The sequence below is a fragment of the Montipora capricornis genome, unplaced genomic scaffold (genome assembly GCF_036669925.1).
Source record: "Montipora capricornis isolate CH-2021 unplaced genomic scaffold, ASM3666992v2 scaffold_486, whole genome shotgun sequence".
Taxonomy (NCBI): domain Eukaryota; kingdom Metazoa; phylum Cnidaria; class Anthozoa; order Scleractinia; family Acroporidae; genus Montipora; species Montipora capricornis.
In genome coordinates, this window is record NW_027180223.1 from 1 (window position 1) to 27,063 (window position 27,063).

General features: G+C 48.3%; 20 non-coding genes across 20 annotated transcripts; 8 read left to right on the forward strand and 12 right to left on the reverse strand.

The window, feature by feature from the left end:
• The first annotated feature begins 92 nt into the window (after positions 1–92).
• Positions 93–210, forward strand: LOC138036484 (5S ribosomal RNA). The gene has a single exon (XR_011129913.1). It is a non-coding gene; the product is annotated as a 5S ribosomal RNA (ribosomal RNA).
• A 976-nt stretch (positions 211–1,186) lies between these two features.
• LOC138036493 (U1 spliceosomal RNA) lies at positions 1,187–1,350 on the reverse strand. The gene has a single exon (XR_011129921.1). It is a non-coding gene; the product is annotated as a U1 spliceosomal RNA (small nuclear RNA).
• Positions 1,351–1,543: 193 nt separating this feature from the next.
• On the reverse strand, positions 1,544–1,737 carry LOC138036462 (U2 spliceosomal RNA). The gene has a single exon (XR_011129892.1). It is a non-coding gene; the product is annotated as a U2 spliceosomal RNA (small nuclear RNA).
• Positions 1,738–2,004: 267 nt separating this feature from the next.
• LOC138036478 (5S ribosomal RNA) lies at positions 2,005–2,124 on the forward strand. The gene has a single exon (XR_011129907.1). It is a non-coding gene; the product is annotated as a 5S ribosomal RNA (ribosomal RNA).
• Positions 2,125–3,102: 978 nt separating this feature from the next.
• LOC138036426 (U1 spliceosomal RNA) lies at positions 3,103–3,270 on the reverse strand. Its single transcript, XR_011129859.1, has one exon. It is a non-coding gene; the product is annotated as a U1 spliceosomal RNA (small nuclear RNA).
• Positions 3,271–7,981: 4,711 nt separating this feature from the next.
• On the forward strand, positions 7,982–8,100 carry LOC138036418 (5S ribosomal RNA). The gene has a single exon (XR_011129851.1). It is a non-coding gene; the product is annotated as a 5S ribosomal RNA (ribosomal RNA).
• A 975-nt stretch (positions 8,101–9,075) lies between these two features.
• LOC138036495 (U1 spliceosomal RNA) lies at positions 9,076–9,239 on the reverse strand. Its single transcript, XR_011129923.1, has one exon. It is a non-coding gene; the product is annotated as a U1 spliceosomal RNA (small nuclear RNA).
• A 194-nt stretch (positions 9,240–9,433) lies between these two features.
• LOC138036452 (U2 spliceosomal RNA) lies at positions 9,434–9,626 on the reverse strand. Its single transcript, XR_011129883.1, has one exon. It is a non-coding gene; the product is annotated as a U2 spliceosomal RNA (small nuclear RNA).
• A 267-nt stretch (positions 9,627–9,893) lies between these two features.
• On the forward strand, positions 9,894–10,013 carry LOC138036479 (5S ribosomal RNA). Its single transcript, XR_011129908.1, has one exon. It is a non-coding gene; the product is annotated as a 5S ribosomal RNA (ribosomal RNA).
• Positions 10,014–10,991: 978 nt separating this feature from the next.
• On the reverse strand, positions 10,992–11,159 carry LOC138036427 (U1 spliceosomal RNA). Its single transcript, XR_011129860.1, has one exon. It is a non-coding gene; the product is annotated as a U1 spliceosomal RNA (small nuclear RNA).
• A 4,710-nt stretch (positions 11,160–15,869) lies between these two features.
• On the forward strand, positions 15,870–15,988 carry LOC138036472 (5S ribosomal RNA). The gene has a single exon (XR_011129901.1). It is a non-coding gene; the product is annotated as a 5S ribosomal RNA (ribosomal RNA).
• A 976-nt stretch (positions 15,989–16,964) lies between these two features.
• On the reverse strand, positions 16,965–17,128 carry LOC138036496 (U1 spliceosomal RNA). The gene has a single exon (XR_011129924.1). It is a non-coding gene; the product is annotated as a U1 spliceosomal RNA (small nuclear RNA).
• A 194-nt stretch (positions 17,129–17,322) lies between these two features.
• LOC138036453 (U2 spliceosomal RNA) lies at positions 17,323–17,515 on the reverse strand. Its single transcript, XR_011129884.1, has one exon. It is a non-coding gene; the product is annotated as a U2 spliceosomal RNA (small nuclear RNA).
• A 267-nt stretch (positions 17,516–17,782) lies between these two features.
• On the forward strand, positions 17,783–17,902 carry LOC138036480 (5S ribosomal RNA). Its single transcript, XR_011129909.1, has one exon. It is a non-coding gene; the product is annotated as a 5S ribosomal RNA (ribosomal RNA).
• Positions 17,903–18,880: 978 nt separating this feature from the next.
• On the reverse strand, positions 18,881–19,048 carry LOC138036428 (U1 spliceosomal RNA). Its single transcript, XR_011129861.1, has one exon. It is a non-coding gene; the product is annotated as a U1 spliceosomal RNA (small nuclear RNA).
• Positions 19,049–23,758: 4,710 nt separating this feature from the next.
• Positions 23,759–23,877, forward strand: LOC138036483 (5S ribosomal RNA). The gene has a single exon (XR_011129912.1). It is a non-coding gene; the product is annotated as a 5S ribosomal RNA (ribosomal RNA).
• Positions 23,878–24,853: 976 nt separating this feature from the next.
• On the reverse strand, positions 24,854–25,017 carry LOC138036497 (U1 spliceosomal RNA). The gene has a single exon (XR_011129925.1). It is a non-coding gene; the product is annotated as a U1 spliceosomal RNA (small nuclear RNA).
• Positions 25,018–25,211: 194 nt separating this feature from the next.
• Positions 25,212–25,407, reverse strand: LOC138036458 (U2 spliceosomal RNA). Its single transcript, XR_011129889.1, has one exon. It is a non-coding gene; the product is annotated as a U2 spliceosomal RNA (small nuclear RNA).
• A 265-nt stretch (positions 25,408–25,672) lies between these two features.
• Positions 25,673–25,792, forward strand: LOC138036477 (5S ribosomal RNA). Its single transcript, XR_011129906.1, has one exon. It is a non-coding gene; the product is annotated as a 5S ribosomal RNA (ribosomal RNA).
• A 982-nt stretch (positions 25,793–26,774) lies between these two features.
• Positions 26,775–26,938, reverse strand: LOC138036491 (U1 spliceosomal RNA). Its single transcript, XR_011129920.1, has one exon. It is a non-coding gene; the product is annotated as a U1 spliceosomal RNA (small nuclear RNA).
• Positions 26,939–27,063: the final 125 nt, after the last annotated feature.

A 27,063-nucleotide genomic window follows, 5' to 3' on the forward strand; every position in this document is an offset into this window, starting at 1 on the left:
TTGACGGCAAGAGGACAAATGCACATTGTGCTTGCTCTGACCTCGTTTTCATTTTCCCTTATAACAAAGTTAATTTTCACGGCAAATTACTTGTCTACGACCATACCACAGGGAAACACCGGTTCTCGTCCGATCACCGAAGTTAAGCCCTGTCGGGCGGGGTTAGTACTTGGATGGGAGACCGCCTGGGAATACCCCGTGTTGTAGGCTTCCCTTTTTCCTTCTGTACACTTGATTATCTCAAAAAATCGCAGTTTCTTTCAATGAAAGAACATTCCAAACCAGGGTTTTTGAACACAACATGCCAACGATATGTCAAAGATGAGACATACGACAAAAACAAATTAATTCACACGAGAAAGTGGAACTTGTATTCCCAAGGGAGCGCGTGCGCGCGAGACCTTATCAATCCAACGTTTATGACATGAAACGTATCTTTTCGTGTGAGCAAAGAACAGGATACGACAAGTAAAAAATGCATGCACTGTTATGCATTAGATGGAAGTTAACCTAGCCCGGATGATATGTATACAACGAAGGCTACAACACTACAACATTGATCTTGCGAAAACGTGACTTACGTGACGTAGCGCACTTCAAAGTCTTACTGTTCCCTGCTCAACACGGACAGTACGTATTCAAAGGGCCGATAAGACACTATCCTGACCATGAAAGATTTACTTTTTATGATAACAATCCAATTAACTGATAACATAGAGAAACCACAAAGTGTTGGCCACAGAAATGTAACGCCAACTGATCTGGCGGGTCCTCAGTTACTCAATGCAAAACGGGCTCTCCAGAACGCAACATAACACAACGCAAAAGAAATCTATCGCGATGGAGCAGTACAAACACACATCCACTTACGTTTTCGAAACGATGCACGAGGATAAGAGCTCGACCCGCTGGCATTTTCTTGTCTCACTCGTCTATCGATGGAAATCGATGCGGCTGAAATAAACACGTCGTCTCCCTCTCTGTACGGCCAAGAATGAGAGAAATGAAATCACAGTTTTTCAGTGCACCAAGTACGGAACATTCACCTACAATTTCAGCAGTGGACTTCACAAATACAACTCACCTTCCTTAGTCCTTACACCGCCACCGCATCTCCTTCCCTGCCCTGCCTGAAACGTTACCAACAAACCTTCCCATTAGCCAACTTTGCCACCGGGGTTTGGTGCGGGGACTAGCGCGAACGCAGGTCCCCACTACCAGAAATTATACGCTCGAGTTACCCACATTTGGGGTAATCGCAAGGGTCAACCCAATCGAAGTGCAATGAAAGAGCCTCACCTTGAGAGGACTGCCTCCCTGATCACAGTGCCTCCCGCGTCAGGTAAGTATGCCTTTTCAGCCTCTCCGGGACCGCAAAACGCAACTTGTCTGCGCATACCATGTGGTAATGGAGGTCACGTGCTCCTCGTCCTGTCGTGTCGTGCTGTCCACTCGCTGCTATGCTACCTAGAAAAGAGAAGAGAATGTGAAGGTTGGTTGCTTGGTCACTTTTCTGCTTTCACTTGATTATTTCTTCCCCAGAGGGAAGTGGGCCACGCTCGGAGGTAGTGCTATACCGAGGCAACCCGTGGCCGGGACGAGGCAAGCCTCTTTTCCACGGCCCAGTTCCAAAAATCAGTTTAATATATGAGCTGCTCGATGAGCAGCCGTATCAGATATTAAGCTGATAAGAACAGATTACTACACTTGATCTTAGCCAAAAGGCCGAGAAGCGATGCCCGTAAATGGCTCACGGCGGACAAGGTGCTCCCAGTCTCATGGCCACGAGATATGGTGGTCCGTTACAATCCGTGCCAAGGAAGGAATGCCCAAAGCCAACCTGAAAGCGAGGCGCACACAACGATCGCTCTTGTACAGTGGGCAGCAGCACCAGCATTGCATGGCACTTGCGTGACGGCAAGAGGACAAATGCACATTGTGCTTGCTCTGACCTCGTTTTCATTTTCCCTTATAACAAAGTTTAATTTTCACGGCAAATTACTTGTCTACGACCATACCACAGGGAAAACACCGGTTCTCGTCCGATCACCGAAGTTAAGCCCTGTCGGGCGGGGTTTAGTACTTGGATGGGAGACCGCCTGGGAATACCCCGTGTTGTAGGCTTCCCTTTTTCTTCTGTACACTTGATTATCTCAAAAAATCTCAGTTTCTTTCAATGAAAGAAAGACACATTCCAAACCAGGTTTTTTGAACACAACATGCCAACGATATGTCAAAGATGAGACATACGACAAAAACAAAATAGTTCACACGAGAAAGTGGAACTTGTATTCCCAAGGGAGCGCGTGCGCGCGAGATCTTATCAATCCAACGTTTATGACATGAAACGTATCTTTTCGTGTGAGCAAAGAACAGGATACGACAAGTAAAAAATGCATGCACTGTTATGCATTAGATGGAAGTTAACCTAGCCCGGATGATATGTATACAACGAAGGCTACAACACTACAACATTGATCTTGCGAAAACGTGACTTACGTGACGTAGCGCACTTCAAAGTCTTACTGTTCCCTGCTCAACACGGACAGTACGTATTCAAAGGGCCGATAAAGACACTATCCTGAACCATGAAAGATTTACTTTTTATGATAACAATCCAATTAACTGATAACATAGAGAAACCACAAAGTGTTGGCACAGAAATGTAACGCCAACTGATCTGGCGGGTCCTCAGTTACTCAATGCAAACGGGGCTCTCCAGAACGCAACATAACACAACGCAAAAGAAATCTATCGCGATGGAGCAGTACAAACACACATCCACTTACGTTTTCGAAACGATGCACGAGGATAAGAGCTCGACCCGCTGGCATTTTCTTGTCTCACTCGTCTATCGATGGAAATCGATGCGGCTGAAATAAACACGTCGTCTCCCTCTCTGTACGGCCAAGAATGAGAGAAATGAAATCACAGTTTTTCAGTGCACCAAGTACGGACATTCACCTACAATTTCAGCAGTGGACTTCACAAATACAACTCACCTTCCTTAGTCCTTACACCGCCACCGCATCTCCTTCCCTGCCCTGCCTGAAACGTTACCAACAAACTTCCCATTAGCCAACTTTGCCACCGGGGTTTGGTGCGGGACTAAGCGCGAACGCAGGTCCCCACTACCAGAAATTATACGCTCGAGTTACCCACATTTGGGGTAATCGCAAGGGTCAACCCCAATCGAAGTGCAATGAAAGAGCCTCACCTTGAGAGGACTGCCTCCCTGATCACCAAGTGCCTCCCGCGTCAGGTAAGTTTTTTTTATGTTTAAGGCGAATGGCAGCCCCCCGGTAGGGTGAGTGCAATGGCTGCCAGACATTCAGACTCATCCATCAACAACAATGGTTCGCCTCAAACGGGGGTGCACCAGCACGTCAAACGTCACCGGGGAATCGAACCCCGCCCCTACAAACAAAAAAAAAAAACAAAACTAACGAAGAAAAGCATTCACGAGACGCCTCGTCCGACTTACACTCGAGAATGGCATTTCCACATCAAACAAACAAACAAGCAAACCAACAGGACGAAGGACTACAGGACAAAACAAAAACAACCGAACTGTGCAGCGGCGAATGGCAGACCTGACAAGGACGCCAGTCAGAAAGACTCATCCTAACAGGAGTAGGTACGCCGCGAGACAGCAACAGCTTGGGGCGACAATGGGACTAGAACTGGGACAGAGAAAAACGACCATTGCAAACAGAGCCGATAATGCCAGACGCACCCCACTGACGATGAAAATAACGTAGACGACGGGGGGACTTGAAACGCTTAAAAAGGAGAGGTAGATTGAACTTGACACGAGAGCGGACCTTTGCGATGACATCGAGAGCACCGGGCGGCACATTACGGAAACGAAAGTCATTCCGAGCGAGCCAGATAAAATACTTACAGACAACCTAGGATGTACACGAAAACACGAGGAACTCGACGGATCTCAGCCGGGTCAAAAACCAAACAGCACGTGACGGCAAACCAAAGAAGGGGACGAAGACGAAAAAACCAAACAATAGAGACTGTAACCATGAAAGAACACTATGAGCAAGAGGGCAGGAGAAAAACAAGTGAGAAGGACATTCAGAGGCAAGACGGCAAAAAGCAAGAAGGGTCGACCGAGTACCCAAAAACCGACAAGGCGATCGGCAGTGTACAACACGCCATGGCGACCTTTCAGTTGAGATCGATCACTGGGCGGTCAAGATTGAAGAAGAACAATTGGGACCAGGTCGAAGGCCAGTAGAGAGTATAGCCATACAAAGGAAAAAACTTGTCAACACAATGGGGAGTCGGACGATCCTCAGACAGCAAAAACAAATAAACAGAATTTGCAGAGATAGAGGAAACAGCAGCAAACATGATGAGGGGACAAAGACGCAATGACAAGGGAGGAACGACGCCGACGGGAAAAGGAACCACCAACCAAACGCCAAGCAGACAGAAGAGCAGAGTAAAACGGGGGGAGGGACTTGGAGGAAAAGGCCTCAGGACGGGACAGAACAACATCAAGAGCAGGGACACCAAAACGAGAATCACACCAAAAGGAAAAGAAATGGACCCAACTACGCGGAGAAAACAGTGAAACGCCGAACCCACTGGACAAGAAGCGCAGAAACCTTAAGACGAAGATCAATGACAGAAAAACCCACCAGCAGATGTAGGCTGAACAACAACAGCACGAGAAACCAGATCGCGTTTGCCCTTCCAAAAAAACCCAAAAACCAATTTACAAAGCTCGGAAGAAACCCAAGGGGGGACATGAATTAGGGAGGCAATGTACCAAAACCCTAGAAAGGGCCAAGGCGTTGATGACGAGAGCTCTCCCGCCGTAGGACAGGGAGCGTTGCCTCCAAGAAGCCAGCACATTCTCCACGGCATCAATCCTAGGACGCCAGTTCACTTCCTCCAAATTCCCAGGCCCAATAAAGACGCCCAGCACTTTGATCTTGGCCGAGGTCCCAGTCCAGGGTGACAGGGGGGTCAGTCCTGCCAGACCACGAACCGAGCCACAATCCCTTGGATTTGGATCCCTGATTAAGCTTAGCACCAGAACCCCTTTCAAAAAGAGCATAAACTTCAAAAATAGCAGCAATGGCAATATCAGACGTGACAATGAGAGAGGTGTCATCGGCGTACTGCGAGATCGGAGACAGGGCCCGCGGGGGCCCGGGGACAGAAAGACCAATGATACGTGGATTGGCACGAATGTTAACAGCAAGCACTTCAGAAACTAGAACATACAATAATGGAGACAAAGGACAGCCCTGACGCACGCCACGAGACAAAGGAAAAAACCGAGACAGATAACCATTAACAACTACAGAGCTTTGGACAGCAGAATAGAACAGAACAACCCAACGGACAAAAGATGGGCCAAAACCCATCCTCGACAAAGTAGCACACATAAATGACCAATCCACTCTATCAAAGGCCTTTTCCTGGTCTAAGGAGAGAACGGCAACGGGATGTCAGATTCCGTGGCAAAGGCAACCACATCACGCAAAAGAGCAACATTCTCGCCAATAAACCTGCCAGGAACACCGCAGGTCTGATCCTCACTAACAAACCAGATGGATAACTTTGAGAAGGCGCCCAGCAATAAACACGAGAAGCAAGCTTATAGTCGACGTTGAGAAGGGAGATGGGGCGCCAGTTACGAGCGTCCAACCGATCTCCCTTCTTAAAGATTAAGGATATGAGACCCCGCCGTTGAGACAAAGACATAGAACCAGACAGATAACACGAATTCAAGACCTCCACTAAATCAGACCCAAGGACGTCCCAGAATTTCAAGTTAAAACTCCATGGGAGAGGCCATCGGACCCCGGGGCTTTACGACGAGCCATGCCAACAAGGGCACGATGACACTCCTCAAGAGTCAGAAAGCCCTCACAAAGATCAGCTTGGGCAGATGAAAGGACGAGGGACACATTACTGAGAAGAATATCTTGAGCGGCGGAATCCGTAGGACAGGCAGTAAAAAAAGAGAGGAGTAGAAAGTGGCGAACGAAGAACACAGATCAGAAGGTGTTGAAACAATGGACCCATCAGGGTTCCGAAGCGCAGAAACCCACCGGTCAGCAGACCGTTTCTTCTCTAAACGAAAAAAGTACGCCGATGAGACTTCGCCCTCCTCAACCCATCGGACACACGTGACCGTACTTGGGCACCTTGAGCAGCCCTGATGTCATAGGCGGAAAGCTGTTCAAGGGTGGATCGATAAACACCTAAAACAGACAGGCAACCAGCATCAAGCCGTGCCTTGAGGTGTGCCGCCAACTAGCCAACAAATCGCGTGACCAAGATTCTTTCTGCGACCGGCGCACACAGTAAGATACCGTAATGCCCTTCGATCTTTGCTTTACCGGAATCCCACCACTTGGAAAGAGAGGAAAAACAGAGCTTACAGTCCTTCCAATCGGCCCAAAAGTCAGAAATAAGGCGACAGACCAGTACTCCTCCTCCTCCAGGACTGAGGTATTAAGCTTCCAAAGCCCCGGACCAGGAGGAATAACGTCAGGAACAGTAAGAGAGCAGGACACAGCACAATGGTCTGAAAACGGACACGGAAGAATTTCACAAACAGAGACAGAGACGCAACCCAGACATAAGGGCACCCAATTAGATCTATACGGGAGGAGATAGAGCCATCCGCCTTAGTCCAGGTAAAGGCGGAGGAAGACGGATGGAGGTATCTCCAAATATCAATACAACAGACATCGTCAAAAAGACGACCAAGGGCAACAACACTCTCACGCGAGGTATCACCGACCACGGAGCCCACACGGTCAGCAGCGCGATCAAAGACGGTATTAAAATCGCCGGCGAGGAGGGTGGGAACTGAAGGGTCTAATCGGGAAGAGACCCCGTCCAGGAAGGCATCACGATCAGGGTTACGATTGGGAGCATAAATGCAAGCAACCCTGAACACAGCGCCACGCAAAGAAAACTCACATAACAAAAACCGACCACAACTATCAGAGGAAGAGATTTAACAAGGGACAACACTGGACGAAAACAAAAACATACAACCACAAGGACTTATTAGAGCCGGAGACACCACAACGGAAAGACCAGATGACTGGAAACCAGGACTGACACTCACTGAGGGAGATGCAGTGGGCCTCTTGGAGGCACACTACATCAGGAAACAACAGGCAAGGAATGAAGCCACTGTACAAACCCAGCTCGCTTAGACTGGTCTCGCAGACCGTTGACGTTAATTGAGACAACTGACAGAGCCATAATGGAGTACAGTAAAAGAGTAACTATGTACGTGCTTTGCGTTGGGGGAGGGAAAACGACACATCAGGCAAACCTTCGTGCTTCGCAGACTTGACAGTATCAGCTGAAGCACGAGTCTTCGATTTAGTAGAAGAGGGCGCAGCTCCGCTCTTCTTAGCCACCTTTGTAAGAGCCTTCCGGGAAGGAGTAACAGAAGAGCTATCAGAGGAGGTTCTCAACGGAATCACAACCGCGTTTACGAGGAGTGGATACCTCAACCATTTCCACCTCCAAAGGTTCAACAGATTGGGAGGATGGAGGAAACACCCGAAGAAACAAGACTGTCGGTACCACCACTAGCAAACAGTACCCCTTACGACGCACACCTGTATTCTCAGCCACTTTACATAAAGTGCCACCACTTGGTGGTTTTTAACATTTTGTAATTTTTTAACAGAATCTCAGTACTTTTGGCAGCGATGCCCGTAAATGCTCACGGCGGACAAGGTGCTCCCAGTCTCATGGCCACGAGATATGGTGGTCCGATTACAATCCGTGCCAAGGAAGGAATGCCCAAAGCCAACCTGAAAGCGAGGCGCACACAACGATCGCTCTTGTACAGTGGGCAGCAGCACCAGCATTGCATGGCACTTGCGTTGACGGCAAGAGGACAAATGCACATTGTGCTTGCTCTGACCTCGTTTTCATTTTCCCTTATAACAAAGTTAATTTTCACGGCAAATTACTTGTCTACGACCATACCACAGGGAAAACACCGGTTCTCGTCCGATCACCGAAGTTAAGCCCTGTCGGGCGGGGTTAGTACTTGGATGGGAGACCGCCTGGGAATACCCCGTGTTGTAGGCTTCCCTTTTTCCTTCTGTACACTTGATTATCTCAAAAAATCTCAGTTTCTTTCAATGAAAGAACATTCCAAACCAGGTTTTTTGAACACAACATGCCAACGATATGTCAAAGATGAGACATACGACAAAAACAAAATAGTTCACACGAGAAAGTGGAACTTGTATTCCCAAGGGAGCGCGTGCGCGCGAGATCTTATCAATCCAACGTTTATGACATGAAACGTATCTTTTCGTGTGAGCAAAGAACAGGATACGACAAGTAAAAAATGCATGCACTGTTATGCATTAGATGGAAGTTAACCTAGCCCGGATGATATGTATACAACGAAGGCTACAACACTACAACATTGATCTTGCGAAAACGTGACTTACGTGACGTAGCGCACTTCAAAGTCTTACTGTTCCCTGCTCAACACGGACAGTACGTATTCAAAGGGCCGATAAGACACTATCCTGACCATGAAAGATTTACTTTTTATGATAACAATCCAATTAACTGATAACATAGAGAAACCACAAAGTGTTGGCCACAGAAATGTAACGCCAACTGATCTGGCGGGTCCTCAGTTACTCAATGCAAAACGGGCTCTCCAGAACGCAACATAACACAACGCAAAAGAAATCTATCGCGATGGAGCAGTACAAACACACATCCACTTACGTTTTCGAAACGATGCACGAGGATAAGAGCTCGACCCGCTGGCATTTTCTTGTCTCACTCGTCTATCGATGGAAATCGATGCGGCTGAAATAAACACGTCGTCTCCCTCTCTGTACGGCCAAGAATGAGAGAAATGAAATCACAGTTTTTCAGTGCACCAAGTACGGAACATTCACCTACAATTTCAGCAGTGGACTTCACAAATACAACTCACCTTCCTTAGTCCTTACACCGCCACCGCATCTCCTTCCCTGCCCTGCCTGAAACGTTACCAACAAACCTTCCCATTAGCCAACTTTGCCACCGGGTTTGGTGCGGGGACTAGCGCGAACGCAGGTCCCCACTACCAGAAATTATACGCTCGAGTTACCCACATTTGGGGTAATCGCAAGGGTCAACCCAATCGAAGTGCAATGAAAGAGCCTCACCTTGAGAGGACTGCCTCCCTGATCACAGTGCCTCCCGCGTCAGGTAAGTATGCCTTTTCAGCCTCTCCGGGACCGCAAAACGCAACTTGTCTGCGCATACCATGTGGTAATGGAGGTCACGTGCTCCTCGTCCTGTCGTGTCGTGCTGTCCACTCGCTGCTATGCTACCTAGAAAAGAGAAGAGAATGTGAAGGTTGGTTGCTTGGTCACTTTTTCTGCTTTCACTTGATTATTTCTTCCCCAGAGGGAAGTGGGCCACGCTCGGAGGTAGTGCTATACCGAGGCAACCCGTGGCCGGGACGAGGCAAGCCTCTTTTCCACGGCCCAGTTCCAAAAATCAGTTTAATATATGAGCTGCTCGATGAGCAGCGTATCAGATATTAAGCTGATAAGAACAGATTACTACACTTGATCTTAGCCAAAAGGCCGAGAAGCGATGCCCGTAAATGGCTCACGGCGGACAAGGTGCTCCCAGTCTCATGGCCACGAGATATGGTGGTCCGTTACAATCCGTGCCAAGGAAGGAATGCCCAAAGCCAACCTGAAAGCGAGGCGCACACAACGATCGCTCTTGTACAGTGGGCAGCAGCACCAGCATTGCATGGCACTTGCGTGACGGCAAGAGGACAAATGCACATTGTGCTTGCTCTGACCTCGTTTTCATTTTCCCTTATAACAAAGTTTAATTTTCACGGCAAATTACTTGTCTACGACCATACCACAGGGAAAACACCGGTTCTCGTCCGATCACCGAAGTTAAGCCCTGTCGGGCGGGGTTTAGTACTTGGATGGGAGACCGCCTGGGAATACCCCGTGTTGTAGGCTTCCCTTTTTCTTCTGTACACTTGATTATCTCAAAAAATCTCAGTTTCTTTCAATGAAAGAAAGACACATTCCAAACCAGGTTTTTTGAACACAACATGCCAACGATATGTCAAAGATGAGACATACGACAAAAACAAAATAGTTCACACGAGAAAGTGGAACTTGTATTCCCAAGGGAGCGCGTGCGCGCGAGATCTTATCAATCCAACGTTTATGACATGAAACGTATCTTTTCGTGTGAGCAAAGAACAGGATACGACAAGTAAAAAATGCATGCACTGTTATGCATTAGATGGAAGTTAACCTAGCCCGGATGATATGTATACAACGAAGGCTACAACACTACAACATTGATCTTGCGAAAACGTGACTTACGTGACGTAGCGCACTTCAAAGTCTTACTGTTCCCTGCTCAACACGGACAGTACGTATTCAAAGGGCCGATAAAGACACTATCCTGAACCATGAAAGATTTACTTTTTATGATAACAATCCAATTAACTGATAACATAGAGAAACCACAAAGTGTTGGCACAGAAATGTAACGCCAACTGATCTGGCGGGTCCTCAGTTACTCAATGCAAACGGGGCTCTCCAGAACGCAACATAACACAACGCAAAAGAAATCTATCGCGATGGAGCAGTACAAACACACATCCACTTACGTTTTCGAAACGATGCACGAGGATAAGAGCTCGACCCGCTGGCATTTTCTTGTCTCACTCGTCTATCGATGGAAATCGATGCGGCTGAAATAAACACGTCGTCTCCCTCTCTGTACGGCCAAGAATGAGAGAAATGAAATCACAGTTTTTCAGTGCACCAAGTACGGACATTCACCTACAATTTCAGCAGTGGACTTCACAAATACAACTCACCTTCCTTAGTCCTTACACCGCCACCGCATCTCCTTCCCTGCCCTGCCTGAAACGTTACCAACAAACTTCCCATTAGCCAACTTTGCCACCGGGGTTTGGTGCGGGACTAAGCGCGAACGCAGGTCCCCACTACCAGAAATTATACGCTCGAGTTACCCACATTTGGGGTAATCGCAAGGGTCAACCCCAATCGAAGTGCAATGAAAGAGCCTCACCTTGAGAGGACTGCCTCCCTGATCACCAAGTGCCTCCCGCGTCAGGTAAGTTTTTTTTATGTTTAAGGCGAATGGCAGCCCCCCGGTAGGGTGAGTGCAATGGCTGCCAGACATTCAGACTCATCCATCAACAACAATGGTTCGCCTCAAACGGGGGTGCACCAGCACGTCAAACGTCACCGGGGAATCGAACCCCGCCCCTACAAACAAAAAAAAAAAACAAAACTAACGAAGAAAAGCATTCACGAGACGCCTCGTCCGACTTACACTCGAGAATGGCATTTCCACATCAAACAAACAAACAAGCAAACCAACAGGACGAAGGACTACAGGACAAAACAAAAACAACCGAACTGTGCAGCGGCGAATGGCAGACCTGACAAGGACGCCAGTCAGAAAGACTCATCCTAACAGGAGTAGGTACGCCGCGAGACAGCAACAGCTTGGGGCGACAATGGGACTAGAACTGGGACAGAGAAAAACGACCATTGCAAACAGAGCCGATAATGCCAGACGCACCCCACTGACGATGAAAATAACGTAGACGACGGGGGGACTTGAAACGCTTAAAAAGGAGAGGTAGATTGAACTTGACACGAGAGCGGACCTTTGCGATGACATCGAGAGCACCGGGCGGCACATTACGGAAACGAAAGTCATTCCGAGCGAGCCAGATAAAATACTTACAGACAACCTAGGATGTACACGAAAACACGAGGAACTCGACGGATCTCAGCCGGGTCAAAAACCAAACAGCACGTGACGGCAAACCAAAGAAGGGGACGAAGACGAAAAAACCAAACAATAGAGACTGTAACCATGAAAGAACACTATGAGCAAGAGGGCAGGAGAAAAACAAGTGAGAAGGACATTCAGAGGCAAGACGGCAAAAAGCAAGAAGGGTCGACCGAGTACCCAAAAACCGACAAGGCGATCGGCAGTGTACAACACGCCATGGCGACCTTTCAGTTGAGATCGATCACTGGGCGGTCAAGATTGAAGAAGAACAATTGGGACCAGGTCGAAGGCCAGTAGAGAGTATAGCCATACAAAGGAAAAAACTTGTCAACACAATGGGGAGTCGGACGATCCTCAGACAGCAAAAACAAATAAACAGAATTTGCAGAGATAGAGGAAACAGCAGCAAACATGATGAGGGGACAAAGACGCAATGACAAGGGAGGAACGACGCCGACGGGAAAAGGAACCACCAACCAAACGCCAAGCAGACAGAAGAGCAGAGTAAAACGGGGGGAGGGACTTGGAGGAAAAGGCCTCAGGACGGGACAGAACAACATCAAGAGCAGGGACACCAAAACGAGAATCACACCAAAAGGAAAAGAAATGGACCCAACTACGCGGAGAAAACAGTGAAACGCCGAACCCACTGGACAAGAAGCGCAGAAACCTTAAGACGAAGATCAATGACAGAAAAACCCACCAGCAGATGTAGGCTGAACAACAACAGCACGAGAAACCAGATCGCGTTTGCCCTTCCAAAAAAACCCAAAAACCAATTTACAAAGCTCGGAAGAAACCCAAGGGGGGACATGAATTAGGGAGGCAATGTACCAAAACCCTAGAAAGGGCCAAGGCGTTGATGACGAGAGCTCTCCCGCCGTAGGACAGGGAGCGTTGCCTCCAAGAAGCCAGCACATTCTCCACGGCATCAATCCTAGGACGCCAGTTCACTTCCTCCAAATTCCCAGGCCCAATAAAGACGCCCAGCACTTTGATCTTGGCCGAGGTCCCAGTCCAGGGTGACAGGGGGGTCAGTCCTGCCAGACCACGAACCGAGCCACAATCCCTTGGATTTGGATCCCTGATTAAGCTTAGCACCAGAACCCCTTTCAAAAAGAGCATAAACTTCAAAAATAGCAGCAATGGCAATATCAGACGTGACAATGAGAGAGGTGTCATCGGCGTACTGCGAGATCGGAGACAGGGCCCGCGGGGGCCCGGGGACAGAAAGACCAATGATACGTGGATTGGCACGAATGTTAACAGCAAGCACTTCAGAAACTAGAACATACAATAATGGAGACAAAGGACAGCCCTGACGCACGCCACGAGACAAAGGAAAAAACCGAGACAGATAACCATTAACAACTACAGAGCTTTGGACAGCAGAATAGAACAGAACAACCCAACGGACAAAAGATGGGCCAAAACCCATCCTCGACAAAGTAGCACACATAAATGACCAATCCACTCTATCAAAGGCCTTTTCCTGGTCTAAGGAGAGAACGGCAACGGGATGTCAGATTCCGTGGCAAAGGCAACCACATCACGCAAAAGAGCAACATTCTCGCCAATAAACCTGCCAGGAACACCGCAGGTCTGATCCTCACTAACAAACCAGATGGATAACTTTGAGAAGGCGCCCAGCAATAAACACGAGAAGCAAGCTTATAGTCGACGTTGAGAAGGGAGATGGGGCGCCAGTTACGAGCGTCCAACCGATCTCCCTTCTTAAAGATTAAGGATATGAGACCCCGCCGTTGAGACAAAGACATAGAACCAGACAGATAACACGAATTCAAGACCTCCACTAAATCAGACCCAAGGACGTCCCAGAATTTCAAGTTAAAACTCCATGGGAGAGGCCATCGGACCCCGGGGCTTTACGACGAGCCATGCCAACAAGGGCACGATGACACTCCTCAAGAGTCAGAAAGCCCTCACAAAGATCAGCTTGGGCAGATGAAAGGACGAGGGACACATTACTGAGAAGAATATCTTGAGCGGCGGAATCCGTAGGACAGGCAGTAAAAAAAGAGAGGAGTAGAAAGTGGCGAACGAAGAACACAGATCAGAAGGTGTTGAAACAATGGACCCATCAGGGTTCCGAAGCGCAGAAACCCACCGGTCAGCAGACCGTTTCTTCTCTAAACGAAAAAAGTACGCCGATGAGACTTCGCCCTCCTCAACCCATCGGACACACGTGACCGTACTTGGGCACCTTGAGCAGCCCTGATGTCATAGGCGGAAAGCTGTTCAAGGGTGGATCGATAAACACCTAAAACAGACAGGCAACCAGCATCAAGCCGTGCCTTGAGGTGTGCCGCCAACTAGCCAACAAATCGCGTGACCAAGATTCTTTCTGCGACCGGCGCACACAGTAAGATACCGTAATGCCCTTCGATCTTTGCTTTACCGGAATCCCACCACTTGGAAAGAGAGGAAAAACAGAGCTTACAGTCCTTCCAATCGGCCCAAAAGTCAGAAATAAGGCGACAGACCAGTACTCCTCCTCCTCCAGGACTGAGGTATTAAGCTTCCAAAGCCCCGGACCAGGAGGAATAACGTCAGGAACAGTAAGAGAGCAGGACACAGCACAATGGTCTGAAAACGGACACGGAAGAATTTCACAAACAGAGACAGAGACGCAACCCAGACATAAGGGCACCCAATTAGATCTATACGGGAGGAGATAGAGCCATCCGCCTTAGTCCAGGTAAAGGCGGAGGAAGACGGATGGAGGTATCTCCAAATATCAATACAACAGACATCGTCAAAAAGACGACCAAGGGCAACAACACTCTCACGCGAGGTATCACCGACCACGGAGCCCACACGGTCAGCAGCGCGATCAAAGACGGTATTAAAATCGCCGGCGAGGAGGGTGGGAACTGAAGGGTCTAATCGGGAAGAGACCCCGTCCAGGAAGGCATCACGATCAGGGTTACGATTGGGAGCATAAATGCAAGCAACCCTGAACACAGCGCCACGCAAAGAAAACTCACATAACAAAAACCGACCACAACTATCAGAGGAAGAGATTTAACAAGGGACAACACTGGACGAAAACAAAAACATACAACCACAAGGACTTATTAGAGCCGGAGACACCACAACGGAAAGACCAGATGACTGGAAACCAGGACTGACACTCACTGAGGGAGATGCAGTGGGCCTCTTGGAGGCACACTACATCAGGAAACAACAGGCAAGGAATGAAGCCACTGTACAAACCCAGCTCGCTTAGACTGGTCTCGCAGACCGTTGACGTTAATTGAGACAACTGACAGAGCCATAATGGAGTACAGTAAAAGAGTAACTATGTACGTGCTTTGCGTTGGGGGAGGGAAAACGACACATCAGGCAAACCTTCGTGCTTCGCAGACTTGACAGTATCAGCTGAAGCACGAGTCTTCGATTTAGTAGAAGAGGGCGCAGCTCCGCTCTTCTTAGCCACCTTTGTAAGAGCCTTCCGGGAAGGAGTAACAGAAGAGCTATCAGAGGAGGTTCTCAACGGAATCACAACCGCGTTTACGAGGAGTGGATACCTCAACCATTTCCACCTCCAAAGGTTCAACAGATTGGGAGGATGGAGGAAACACCCGAAGAAACAAGACTGTCGGTACCACCACTAGCAAACAGTACCCCTTACGACGCACACCTGTATTCTCAGCCACTTTACATAAAGTGCCACCACTTGGTGGTTTTTAACATTTTGTAATTTTTTAACAGAATCTCAGTACTTTTGGCACGATGCCCGTAAATGCTCACGGCGGACAAGGTGCTCCCAGTCTCATGGCCACGAGATATGGTGGTCCGATTACAATCCGTGCCAAGGAAGGAATGCCCAAAGCCAACCTGAAAGCGAGGCGCACACAACGATCGCTCTTGTACAGTGGGCAGCAGCACCAGCATTGCATGGCACTTGCGTTGACGGCAAGAGGACAAATGCACATTGTGCTTGCTCTGACCTCGTTTTCATTTTCCCTTATAACAAAGTTAATTTTCACGGCAAATTACTTGTCTACGACCATACCACAGGGAAAACACCGGTTCTCGTCCGATCACCGAAGTTAAGCCCTGTCGGGCGGGGTTAGTACTTGGATGGGAGACCGCCTGGGAATACCCCGTGTTGTAGGCTTCCCTTTTTCCTTCTGTACACTTGATTATCTCAAAAAATCTCAGTTTCTTTCAATGAAAGAACATTCCAAACCAGGTTTTTTGAACACAACATGCCAACGATATGTCAAAGATGAGACATACGACAAAAACAAAATAGTTCACACGAGAAAGTGGAACTTGTATTCCCAAGGGAGCGCGTGCGCGCGAGATCTTATCAATCCAACGTTTATGACATGAAACGTATCTTTTCGTGTGAGCAAAGAACAGGATACGACAAGTAAAAAATGCATGCACTGTTATGCATTAGATGGAAGTTAACCTAGCCCGGATGATATGTATACAACGAAGGCTACAACACTACAACATTGATCTTGCGAAAACGTGACTTACGTGACGTAGCGCACTTCAAAGTCTTACTGTTCCCTGCTCAACACGGACAGTACGTATTCAAAGGGCCGATAAGACACTATCCTGACCATGAAAGATTTACTTTTTATGATAACAATCCAATTAACTGATAACATAGAGAAACCACAAAGTGTTGGCCACAGAAATGTAACGCCAACTGATCTGGCGGGTCCTCAGTTACTCAATGCAAAACGGGCTCTCCAGAACGCAACATAACACAACGCAAAATAAATCTATCGCGATGGAGCAGTACAAACACACATCCACTTACGTTTTCGAAACGATGCACGAGGATAAGAGCTCGACCCGCTGGCATTTTCTTGTCTCACTCGTCTATCGATGGAAATCGATGCGGCTGAAATAAACACGTCGTCTCCCTCTCTGTACGGCCAAGAATGAGAGAAATGAAATCACAGTTTTTCAGTGCACCAAGTACGGAACATTCACCTACAATTTCAGCAGTGGACTTCACAAATACAACTCACCTTCCTTAGTCCTTACACCGCCACCGCATCTCCTTCCCTGCCCTGCCTGAAACGTTACCAACAAACCTTCCCATTAGCCAACTTTGCCACCGGGGTTTGGTGCGGGGACTAGCGCGAACGCAGGTCCCCACTACCAGAAATTATACGCTCGAGTTACCCACATTTGGGGTAATCGCAAGGGTCAACCCAATCGAAGTGCAATGAAAGAGCCTCACCTTGAGAGGACTGCCTCCCTGATCACAGTGCCTCCCGCGTCAGGTAAGTATGCCTTTTCAGCCTCTCCGGGACCGCAAAACGCAACTTGTCTGCGCATACCATGTGGTAATGGAGGTCACGTGCTCCTCGTCCTGTCGTGTCGTGCTGTCCACTCGCTGCTATGCTACCTAGAAAAGAGAAGAGAATGTGAAGGTTGGTTGCTTGGTCACTTTTTCTGCTTTCACTTGATTATTTCTTCCCCAGAGGGAAGTGGGCCACGCTCGGAGGTAGTGCTATACCGAGGCAACCCGTGGCCGGGACGAGGCAAGCCTCTTTTCCACGGCCCAGTTCCAAAAATCAGTTTAATATATGAGCTGCTCGATGAGCAGCGTATCAGATATTAAGCTGATAAGAACAGATTACTACACTTGATCTTAGCCAAAAGGCCGAGAAGCGATGCCCGTAAATGGCTCACGGCGGACAAGGTGCTCCCAGTCTCATGGCCACGAGATATGGTGGTCCGTTACAATCCGTGCCAAGGAAGGAATGCCCAAAGCCAACCTGAAAGCGAGGCGCACACAACGATCGCTCTTGTACAGTGGGCAGCAGCACCAGCATTGCATGGCACTTGCGTGACGGCAAGAGGACAAATGCACATTGTGCTTGCTCTGACCTCGTTTTCATTTTCCCTTATAACAAAGTTTAATTTTCACGGCAAATTACTTGTCTACGACCATACCACAGGGAAAACACCGGTTCTCGTCCGATCACCGAAGTTAAGCCCTGTCGGGCGGGGTTTAGTACTTGGATGGGAGACCGCCTGGGAATACCCCGTGTTGTAGGCTTCCCTTTTTCTTCTGTACACTTGATTATCTCAAAAAATCTCAGTTTCTTTCAATGAAAGAAAGACACATTCCAAACCAGGTTTTTTGAACACAACATGCCAACGATATGTCAAAGATGAGACATACGACAAAAACAAAATAGTTCACACGAGAAAGTGGAACTTGTATTCCCAAGGGAGCGCGTGCGCGCGAGATCTTATCAATCCAACGTTTATGACATGAAACGTATCTTTTCGTGTGAGCAAAGAACAGGATACGACAAGTAAAAAATGCATGCACTGTTATGCATTAGATGGAAGTTAACCTAGCCCGGATGATATGTATACAACGAAGGCTACAACACTACAACATTGATCTTGCGAAAACGTGACTTACGTGACGTAGCGCACTTCAAAGTCTTACTGTTCCCTGCTCAACACGGACAGTACGTATTCAAAGGGCCGATAAAGACACTATCCTGAACCATGAAAGATTTACTTTTTATGATAACAATCCAATTAACTGATAACATAGAGAAACCACAAAGTGTTGGCACAGAAATGTAACGCCAACTGATCTGGCGGGTCCTCAGTTACTCAATGCAAACGGGGCTCTCCAGAACGCAACATAACACAACGCAAAAGAAATCTATCGCGATGGAGCAGTACAAACACACATCCACTTACGTTTTCGAAACGATGCACGAGGATAAGAGCTCGACCCGCTGGCATTTTCTTGTCTCACTCGTCTATCGATGGAAATCGATGCGGCTGAAATAAACACGTCGTCTCCCTCTCTGTACGGCCAAGAATGAGAGAAATGAAATCACAGTTTTTCAGTGCACCAAGTACGGACATTCACCTACAATTTCAGCAGTGGACTTCACAAATACAACTCACCTTCCTTAGTCCTTACACCGCCACCGCATCTCCTTCCCTGCCCTGCCTGAAACGTTACCAACAAACTTCCCATTAGCCAACTTTGCCACCGGGGTTTGGTGCGGGACTAAGCGCGAACGCAGGTCCCCACTACCAGAAATTATACGCTCGAGTTACCCACATTTGGGGTAATCGCAAGGGTCAACCCCAATCGAAGTGCAATGAAAGAGCCTCACCTTGAGAGGACTGCCTCCCTGATCACCAAGTGCCTCCCGCGTCAGGTAAGTTTTTTTTATGTTTAAGGCGAATGGCAGCCCCCCGGTAGGGTGAGTGCAATGGCTGCCAGACATTCAGACTCATCCATCAACAACAATGGTTCGCCTCAAACGGGGGTGCACCAGCACGTCAAACGTCACCGGGGAATCGAACCCCGCCCCTACAAACAAAAAAAAAAAACAAAACTAACGAAGAAAAGCATTCACGAGACGCCTCGTCCGACTTACACTCGAGAATGGCATTTCCACATCAAACAAACAAACAAGCAAACCAACAGGACGAAGGACTACAGGACAAAACAAAAACAACCGAACTGTGCAGCGGCGAATGGCAGACCTGACAAGGACGCCAGTCAGAAAGACTCATCCTAACAGGAGTAGGTACGCCGCGAGACAGCAACAGCTTGGGGCGACAATGGGACTAGAACTGGGACAGAGAAAAACGACCATTGCAAACAGAGCCGATAATGCCAGACGCACCCCACTGACGATGAAAATAACGTAGACGACGGGGGGACTTGAAACGCTTAAAAAGGAGAGGTAGATTGAACTTGACACGAGAGCGGACCTTTGCGATGACATCGAGAGCACCGGGCGGCACATTACGGAAACGAAAGTCATTCCGAGCGAGCCAGATAAAATACTTACAGACAACCTAGGATGTACACGAAAACACGAGGAACTCGACGGATCTCAGCCGGGTCAAAAACCAAACAGCACGTGACGGCAAACCAAAGAAGGGGACGAAGACGAAAAAACCAAACAATAGAGACTGTAACCATGAAAGAACACTATGAGCAAGAGGGCAGGAGAAAAACAAGTGAGAAGGACATTCAGAGGCAAGACGGCAAAAAGCAAGAAGGGTCGACCGAGTACCCAAAAACCGACAAGGCGATCGGCAGTGTACAACACGCCATGGCGACCTTTCAGTTGAGATCGATCACTGGGCGGTCAAGATTGAAGAAGAACAATTGGGACCAGGTCGAAGGCCAGTAGAGAGTATAGCCATACAAAGGAAAAAACTTGTCAACACAATGGGGAGTCGGACGATCCTCAGACAGCAAAAACAAATAAACAGAATTTGCAGAGATAGAGGAAACAGCAGCAAACATGATGAGGGGACAAAGACGCAATGACAAGGGAGGAACGACGCCGACGGGAAAAGGAACCACCAACCAAACGCCAAGCAGACAGAAGAGCAGAGTAAAACGGGGGGAGGGACTTGGAGGAAAAGGCCTCAGGACGGGACAGAACAACATCAAGAGCAGGGACACCAAAACGAGAATCACACCAAAAGGAAAAGAAATGGACCCAACTACGCGGAGAAAACAGTGAAACGCCGAACCCACTGGACAAGAAGCGCAGAAACCTTAAGACGAAGATCAATGACAGAAAAACCCACCAGCAGATGTAGGCTGAACAACAACAGCACGAGAAACCAGATCGCGTTTGCCCTTCCAAAAAAACCCAAAAACCAATTTACAAAGCTCGGAAGAAACCCAAGGGGGGACATGAATTAGGGAGGCAATGTACCAAAACCCTAGAAAGGGCCAAGGCGTTGATGACGAGAGCTCTCCCGCCGTAGGACAGGGAGCGTTGCCTCCAAGAAGCCAGCACATTCTCCACGGCATCAATCCTAGGACGCCAGTTCACTTCCTCCAAATTCCCAGGCCCAATAAAGACGCCCAGCACTTTGATCTTGGCCGAGGTCCCAGTCCAGGGTGACAGGGGGGTCAGTCCTGCCAGACCACGAACCGAGCCACAATCCCTTGGATTTGGATCCCTGATTAAGCTTAGCACCAGAACCCCTTTCAAAAAGAGCATAAACTTCAAAAATAGCAGCAATGGCAATATCAGACGTGACAATGAGAGAGGTGTCATCGGCGTACTGCGAGATCGGAGACAGGGCCCGCGGGGGCCCGGGGACAGAAAGACCAATGATACGTGGATTGGCACGAATGTTAACAGCAAGCACTTCAGAAACTAGAACATACAATAATGGAGACAAAGGACAGCCCTGACGCACGCCACGAGACAAAGGAAAAAACCGAGACAGATAACCATTAACAACTACAGAGCTTTGGACAGCAGAATAGAACAGAACAACCCAACGGACAAAAGATGGGCCAAAACCCATCCTCGACAAAGTAGCACACATAAATGACCAATCCACTCTATCAAAGGCCTTTTCCTGGTCTAAGGAGAGAACGGCAACGGGATGTCAGATTCCGTGGCAAAGGCAACCACATCACGCAAAAGAGCAACATTCTCGCCAATAAACCTGCCAGGAACACCGCAGGTCTGATCCTCACTAACAAACCAGATGGATAACTTTGAGAAGGCGCCCAGCAATAAACACGAGAAGCAAGCTTATAGTCGACGTTGAGAAGGGAGATGGGGCGCCAGTTACGAGCGTCCAACCGATCTCCCTTCTTAAAGATTAAGGATATGAGACCCCGCCGTTGAGACAAAGACATAGAACCAGACAGATAACACGAATTCAAGACCTCCACTAAATCAGACCCAAGGACGTCCCAGAATTTCAAGTTAAAACTCCATGGGAGAGGCCATCGGACCCCGGGGCTTTACGACGAGCCATGCCAACAAGGGCACGATGACACTCCTCAAGAGTCAGAAAGCCCTCACAAAGATCAGCTTGGGCAGATGAAAGGACGAGGGACACATTACTGAGAAGAATATCTTGAGCGGCGGAATCCGTAGGACAGGCAGTAAAAAAAGAGAGGAGTAGAAAGTGGCGAACGAAGAACACAGATCAGAAGGTGTTGAAACAATGGACCCATCAGGGTTCCGAAGCGCAGAAACCCACCGGTCAGCAGACCGTTTCTTCTCTAAACGAAAAAAGTACGCCGATGAGACTTCGCCCTCCTCAACCCATCGGACACACGTGACCGTACTTGGGCACCTTGAGCAGCCCTGATGTCATAGGCGGAAAGCTGTTCAAGGGTGGATCGATAAACACCTAAAACAGACAGGCAACCAGCATCAAGCCGTGCCTTGAGGTGTGCCGCCAACTAGCCAACAAATCGCGTGACCAAGATTCTTTCTGCGACCGGCGCACACAGTAAGATACCGTAATGCCCTTCGATCTTTGCTTTACCGGAATCCCACCACTTGGAAAGAGAGGAAAAACAGAGCTTACAGTCCTTCCAATCGGCCCAAAAGTCAGAAATAAGGCGACAGACCAGTACTCCTCCTCCTCCAGGACTGAGGTATTAAGCTTCCAAAGCCCCGGACCAGGAGGAATAACGTCAGGAACAGTAAGAGAGCAGGACACAGCACAATGGTCTGAAAACGGACACGGAAGAATTTCACAAACAGAGACAGAGACGCAACCCAGACATAAGGGCACCCAATTAGATCTATACGGGAGGAGATAGAGCCATCCGCCTTAGTCCAGGTAAAGGCGGAGGAAGACGGATGGAGGTATCTCCAAATATCAATACAACAGACATCGTCAAAAAGACGACCAAGGGCAACAACACTCTCACGCGAGGTATCACCGACCACGGAGCCCACACGGTCAGCAGCGCGATCAAAGACGGTATTAAAATCGCCGGCGAGGAGGGTGGGAACTGAAGGGTCTAATCGGGAAGAGACCCCGTCCAGGAAGGCATCACGATCAGGGTTACGATTGGGAGCATAAATGCAAGCAACCCTGAACACAGCGCCACGCAAAGAAAACTCACATAACAAAAACCGACCACAACTATCAGAGGAAGAGATTTAACAAGGGACAACACTGGACGAAAACAAAAACATACAACCACAAGGACTTATTAGAGCCGGAGACACCACAACGGAAAGACCAGATGACTGGAAACCAGGACTGACACTCACTGAGGGAGATGCAGTGGGCCTCTTGGAGGCACACTACATCAGGAAACAACAGGCAAGGAATGAAGCCACTGTACAAACCCAGCTCGCTTAGACTGGTCTCGCAGACCGTTGACGTTAATTGAGACAACTGACAGAGCCATAATGGAGTACAGTAAAAGAGTAACTATGTACGTGCTTTGCGTTGGGGGAGGGAAAACGACACATCAGGCAAACCTTCGTGCTTCGCAGACTTGACAGTATCAGCTGAAGCACGAGTCTTCGATTTAGTAGAAGAGGGCGCAGCTCCGCTCTTCTTAGCCACCTTTGTAAGAGCCTTCCGGGAAGGAGTAACAGAAGAGCTATCAGAGGAGGTTCTCAACGGAATCACAACCGCGTTTACGAGGAGTGGATACCTCAACCATTTCCACCTCCAAAGGTTCAACAGATTGGGAGGATGGAGGAAACACCCGAAGAAACAAGACTGTCGGTACCACCACTAGCAAACAGTACCCCTTACGACGCACACCTGTATTCTCAGCCACTTTACATAAAGTGCCACCACTTGGTGGTTTTTAACATTTTGTAATTTTTTAACAGAATCTCAGTACTTTTGGCACGATGCCCGTAAATGCTCACGGCGGACAAGGTGCTCCCAGTCTCATGGCCACGAGATATGGTGGTCCGATTACAATCCGTGCCAAGGAAGGAATGCCCAAAGCCAACCTGAAAGCGAGGCGCACACAACGATCGCTCTTGTACAGTGGGCAGCAGCACCAGCATTGCATGGCACTTGCGTTGACGGCAAGAGGACAAATGCACATTGTGCTTGCTCTGACCTCGTTTTCATTTTCCCTTATAACAAAGTTAATTTTCACGGCAAATTACTTGTCTACGACCATACCACAGGGAAAACACCGGTTCTCGTCCGATCACCGAAGTTAAGCCCTGTCGGGCGGGGTTAGTACTTGGATGGGAGACCGCCTGGGAATACCCCGTGTTGTAGGCTTCCCTTTTTCCTTCTGTACACTTGATTATCTCAAAAAATCTCAGTTTCTTTCAATGAAAGAACATTCCAAACCAGGTTTTTTGAACACAACATGCCAACGATATGTCAAAGATGAGACATACGACAAAAACAAAATAGTTCACACGAGAAAGTGGAACTTGTATTCCCAAGGGAGCGCGTGCGCGCGAGATCTTATCAATCCAACGTTTATGACATGAAACGTATCTTTTCGTGTGAGCAAAGAACAGGATACGACAAGTAAAAAATGCATGCACTGTTATGCATTAGATGGAAGTTAACCTAGCCCGGATGATATGTATACAACGAAGGCTACAACACTACAACATTGATCTTGCGAAAACGTGACTTACGTGACGTAGCGCACTTCAAAGTCTTACTGTTCCCTGCTCAACACGGACAGTACGTATTCAAAGGGCCGATAAGACACTATCCTGACCATGAAAGATTTACTTTTTATGATAACAATCCAATTAACTGATAACATAGAGAAACCACAAAGTGTTGGCCACAGAAATGTAACGCCAACTGATCTGGCGGGTCCTCAGTTACTCAATGCAAAACGGGCTCTCCAGAACGCAACATAACACAACGCAAAATAAATCTATCGCGATGGAGCAGTACAAACACACATCCACTTACGTTTTCGAAACGATGCACGAGGATAAGAGCTCGACCCGCTGGCATTTTCTTGTCTCACTCGTCTATCGATGGAAATCGATGCGGCTGAAATAAACACGTCGTCTCCCTCTCTGTACGGCCAAGAATGAGAGAAATGAAATCACAGTTTTTCAGTGCACCAAGTACGGAACATTCACCTACAATTTCAGCAGTGGACTTCACAAATACAACTCACCTTCCTTAGTCCTTACACCGCCACCGCATCTCCTTCCCTGCCCTGCCTGAAACGTTACCAACAAACCTTCCCATTAGCCAACTTTGCCACCGGGGTTTGGTGCGGGGACTAGCGCGAACGCAGGTCCCCACTACCAGAAATTATACGCTCGAGTTACCCACATTTGGGGTAATCGCAAGGGTCAACCCAATCGAAGTGCAATGAAAGAGCCTCACCTTGAGAGGACTGCCTCCCTGATCACAGTGCCTCCCGCGTCAGGTAAGTATGCCTTTTCAGCCTCTCCGGGACCGCAAAACGCAACTTGTCTGCGCATACCATGTGGTAATGGAGGTCACGTGCTCCTCGTCCTGTCGTGTCGTGCTGTCCACTCGCTGCTATGCTACCTAGAAAAGAGAAGAGAATGTGAAGGTTGGTTGCTTGGTCACTTTTTCTGCTTTCACTTGATTATTTCTTCCCCAGAGGGAAGTGGGCCACGCTCGGAGGTAGTGCTATACCGAGGCAACCCGTGGCCGGGACGAGGCAAGCCTCTTTTCCACGGCCCAGTTCCAAAAATCAGTTTAATATATGAGCTGCTCGATGAGCAGCAGCGTATCAGATATTAAGCTGATAAGAACAGATACTACACTTGATCTTAGCCAAAAAGGCCGAGAAGCGATGCCCGTAATGCTCACAGCGGACAAGGTGCTCCCAGTCTCATGGCCCACGAGATATGGTGGTCCGATTACAATCCGTGCCAAGGAAGAATGCCCAAAGCCAACTTGAAAGCGAGGCGCACACAACGATCGCTCTTGTACAGTGGGCAGCAGCACCAGCATTGCATGGCACTTGCGTTGACGGCAAGAGGACAAAGCACATTGTGCTTGCTCTGACCTCGTTTTCATTTTCCCTTATAACAAAGTTAATTTTCACGGCAAATTACTTGTCTACGACCATACCACAGGGAAAACACCCGGTTCTCGTCCGATCACCGAAGTTAAGCCCTGTCGGGCGGGGTTAGTACTTGGATGGGAGACCGCCTGGGAATACCCCGTGTTGTAGGCTTCCCTTTTTCCTTCTGTACACTTGATTATCTCAAAAAATCTCAGTTTCTTCAATAATGAAGAGAACATCCAAACCAGCTTTTTTGAACACAACATGCCAACGATATGTCAAAGATGAGACATACAACAAAAACAAAATAGTTCACACGAGAAAGTGGAACTTGTATTCCCAAGAGAGCGCGTGCGCGCGAGATCTTATCAATCCAACGTTTATGACATGAAACGTATCTTTTCGTGTGAGCAAAGAACAGGATACGACAAGTAAAAAATGCATGCACTGTTATGCATTAGATGGAAGTTAACCTAGCCGGATGATATGTATACAACGAAGGCTACAACACTACAACATTCATCTTGCGAAAACGTGACTTACGTGACGTAGCGCACTTCAAAGTCTTACTGTTCCCTGCTCAACACGGACAGTACGTATTCAAAGGGCCGATAACACACTATCCTGACCATGAAATATTTACTTTTTATGATAACAATCCAATTAACTGATAACATAGAGAAACCACAAAAGTGTTGGCCACAGAAATGTAACGCCAACTGATCTGGCGGGTCCTCAGTTACTCAATGCAAAACGGGCTCTCCAGAACGCAAACATAACACAACGCAAAAGAAATCTATCGCGATGGAGCAGTACAAACACACATCCACTTACGTTTTTGAAACGATGCACGAGGGATAAGAGCTCGACCCGCTGGCATTTTCTTGTCTCACTCGTCTATCGATGGAAATCGATGCGGCTGAAATAAACACGTCCCTCTCCCTCTCTGTACGGCCAAGAATGAGAGAAATAAAATCACAGTTTTGCAGTGCACCAAGTACGGAACATTCACCTACAATTTCAGCAGTGGACTTCACAAATACAACTCACCTTCCTTAGTCCTTACACCGCCACCGCATCTCCTTCCCTGCCCTGCCTGAAACGTTACCAACAAACCTTCCCATTAGCCAACTTTGCCACCGGGGTTTGGTGCGGGGGACTAGCGCGAACGCAGGTCCCCACTACCAGAAATTATACGCTCGAGTTACCCACATTTGGGGTAATCGCAAGGGTCAACCCAATCGAAGTGCAATGAAAGAGCCTCACCTTGAGAGGACTGCCTCCCTGATCACAGTGCCTCCCGCGTCAGGTAAGTATGCCTTTTCAGCCTCTCCGGAACCGCAAAACGCAACTTGTCTGCGCATACCATGTGGTAATGAGGTCACGTGCTCCTCGTCCTGTCGTGTCGTGCTGTCCACTCGCTGCTATGCTACCTAGAAAAG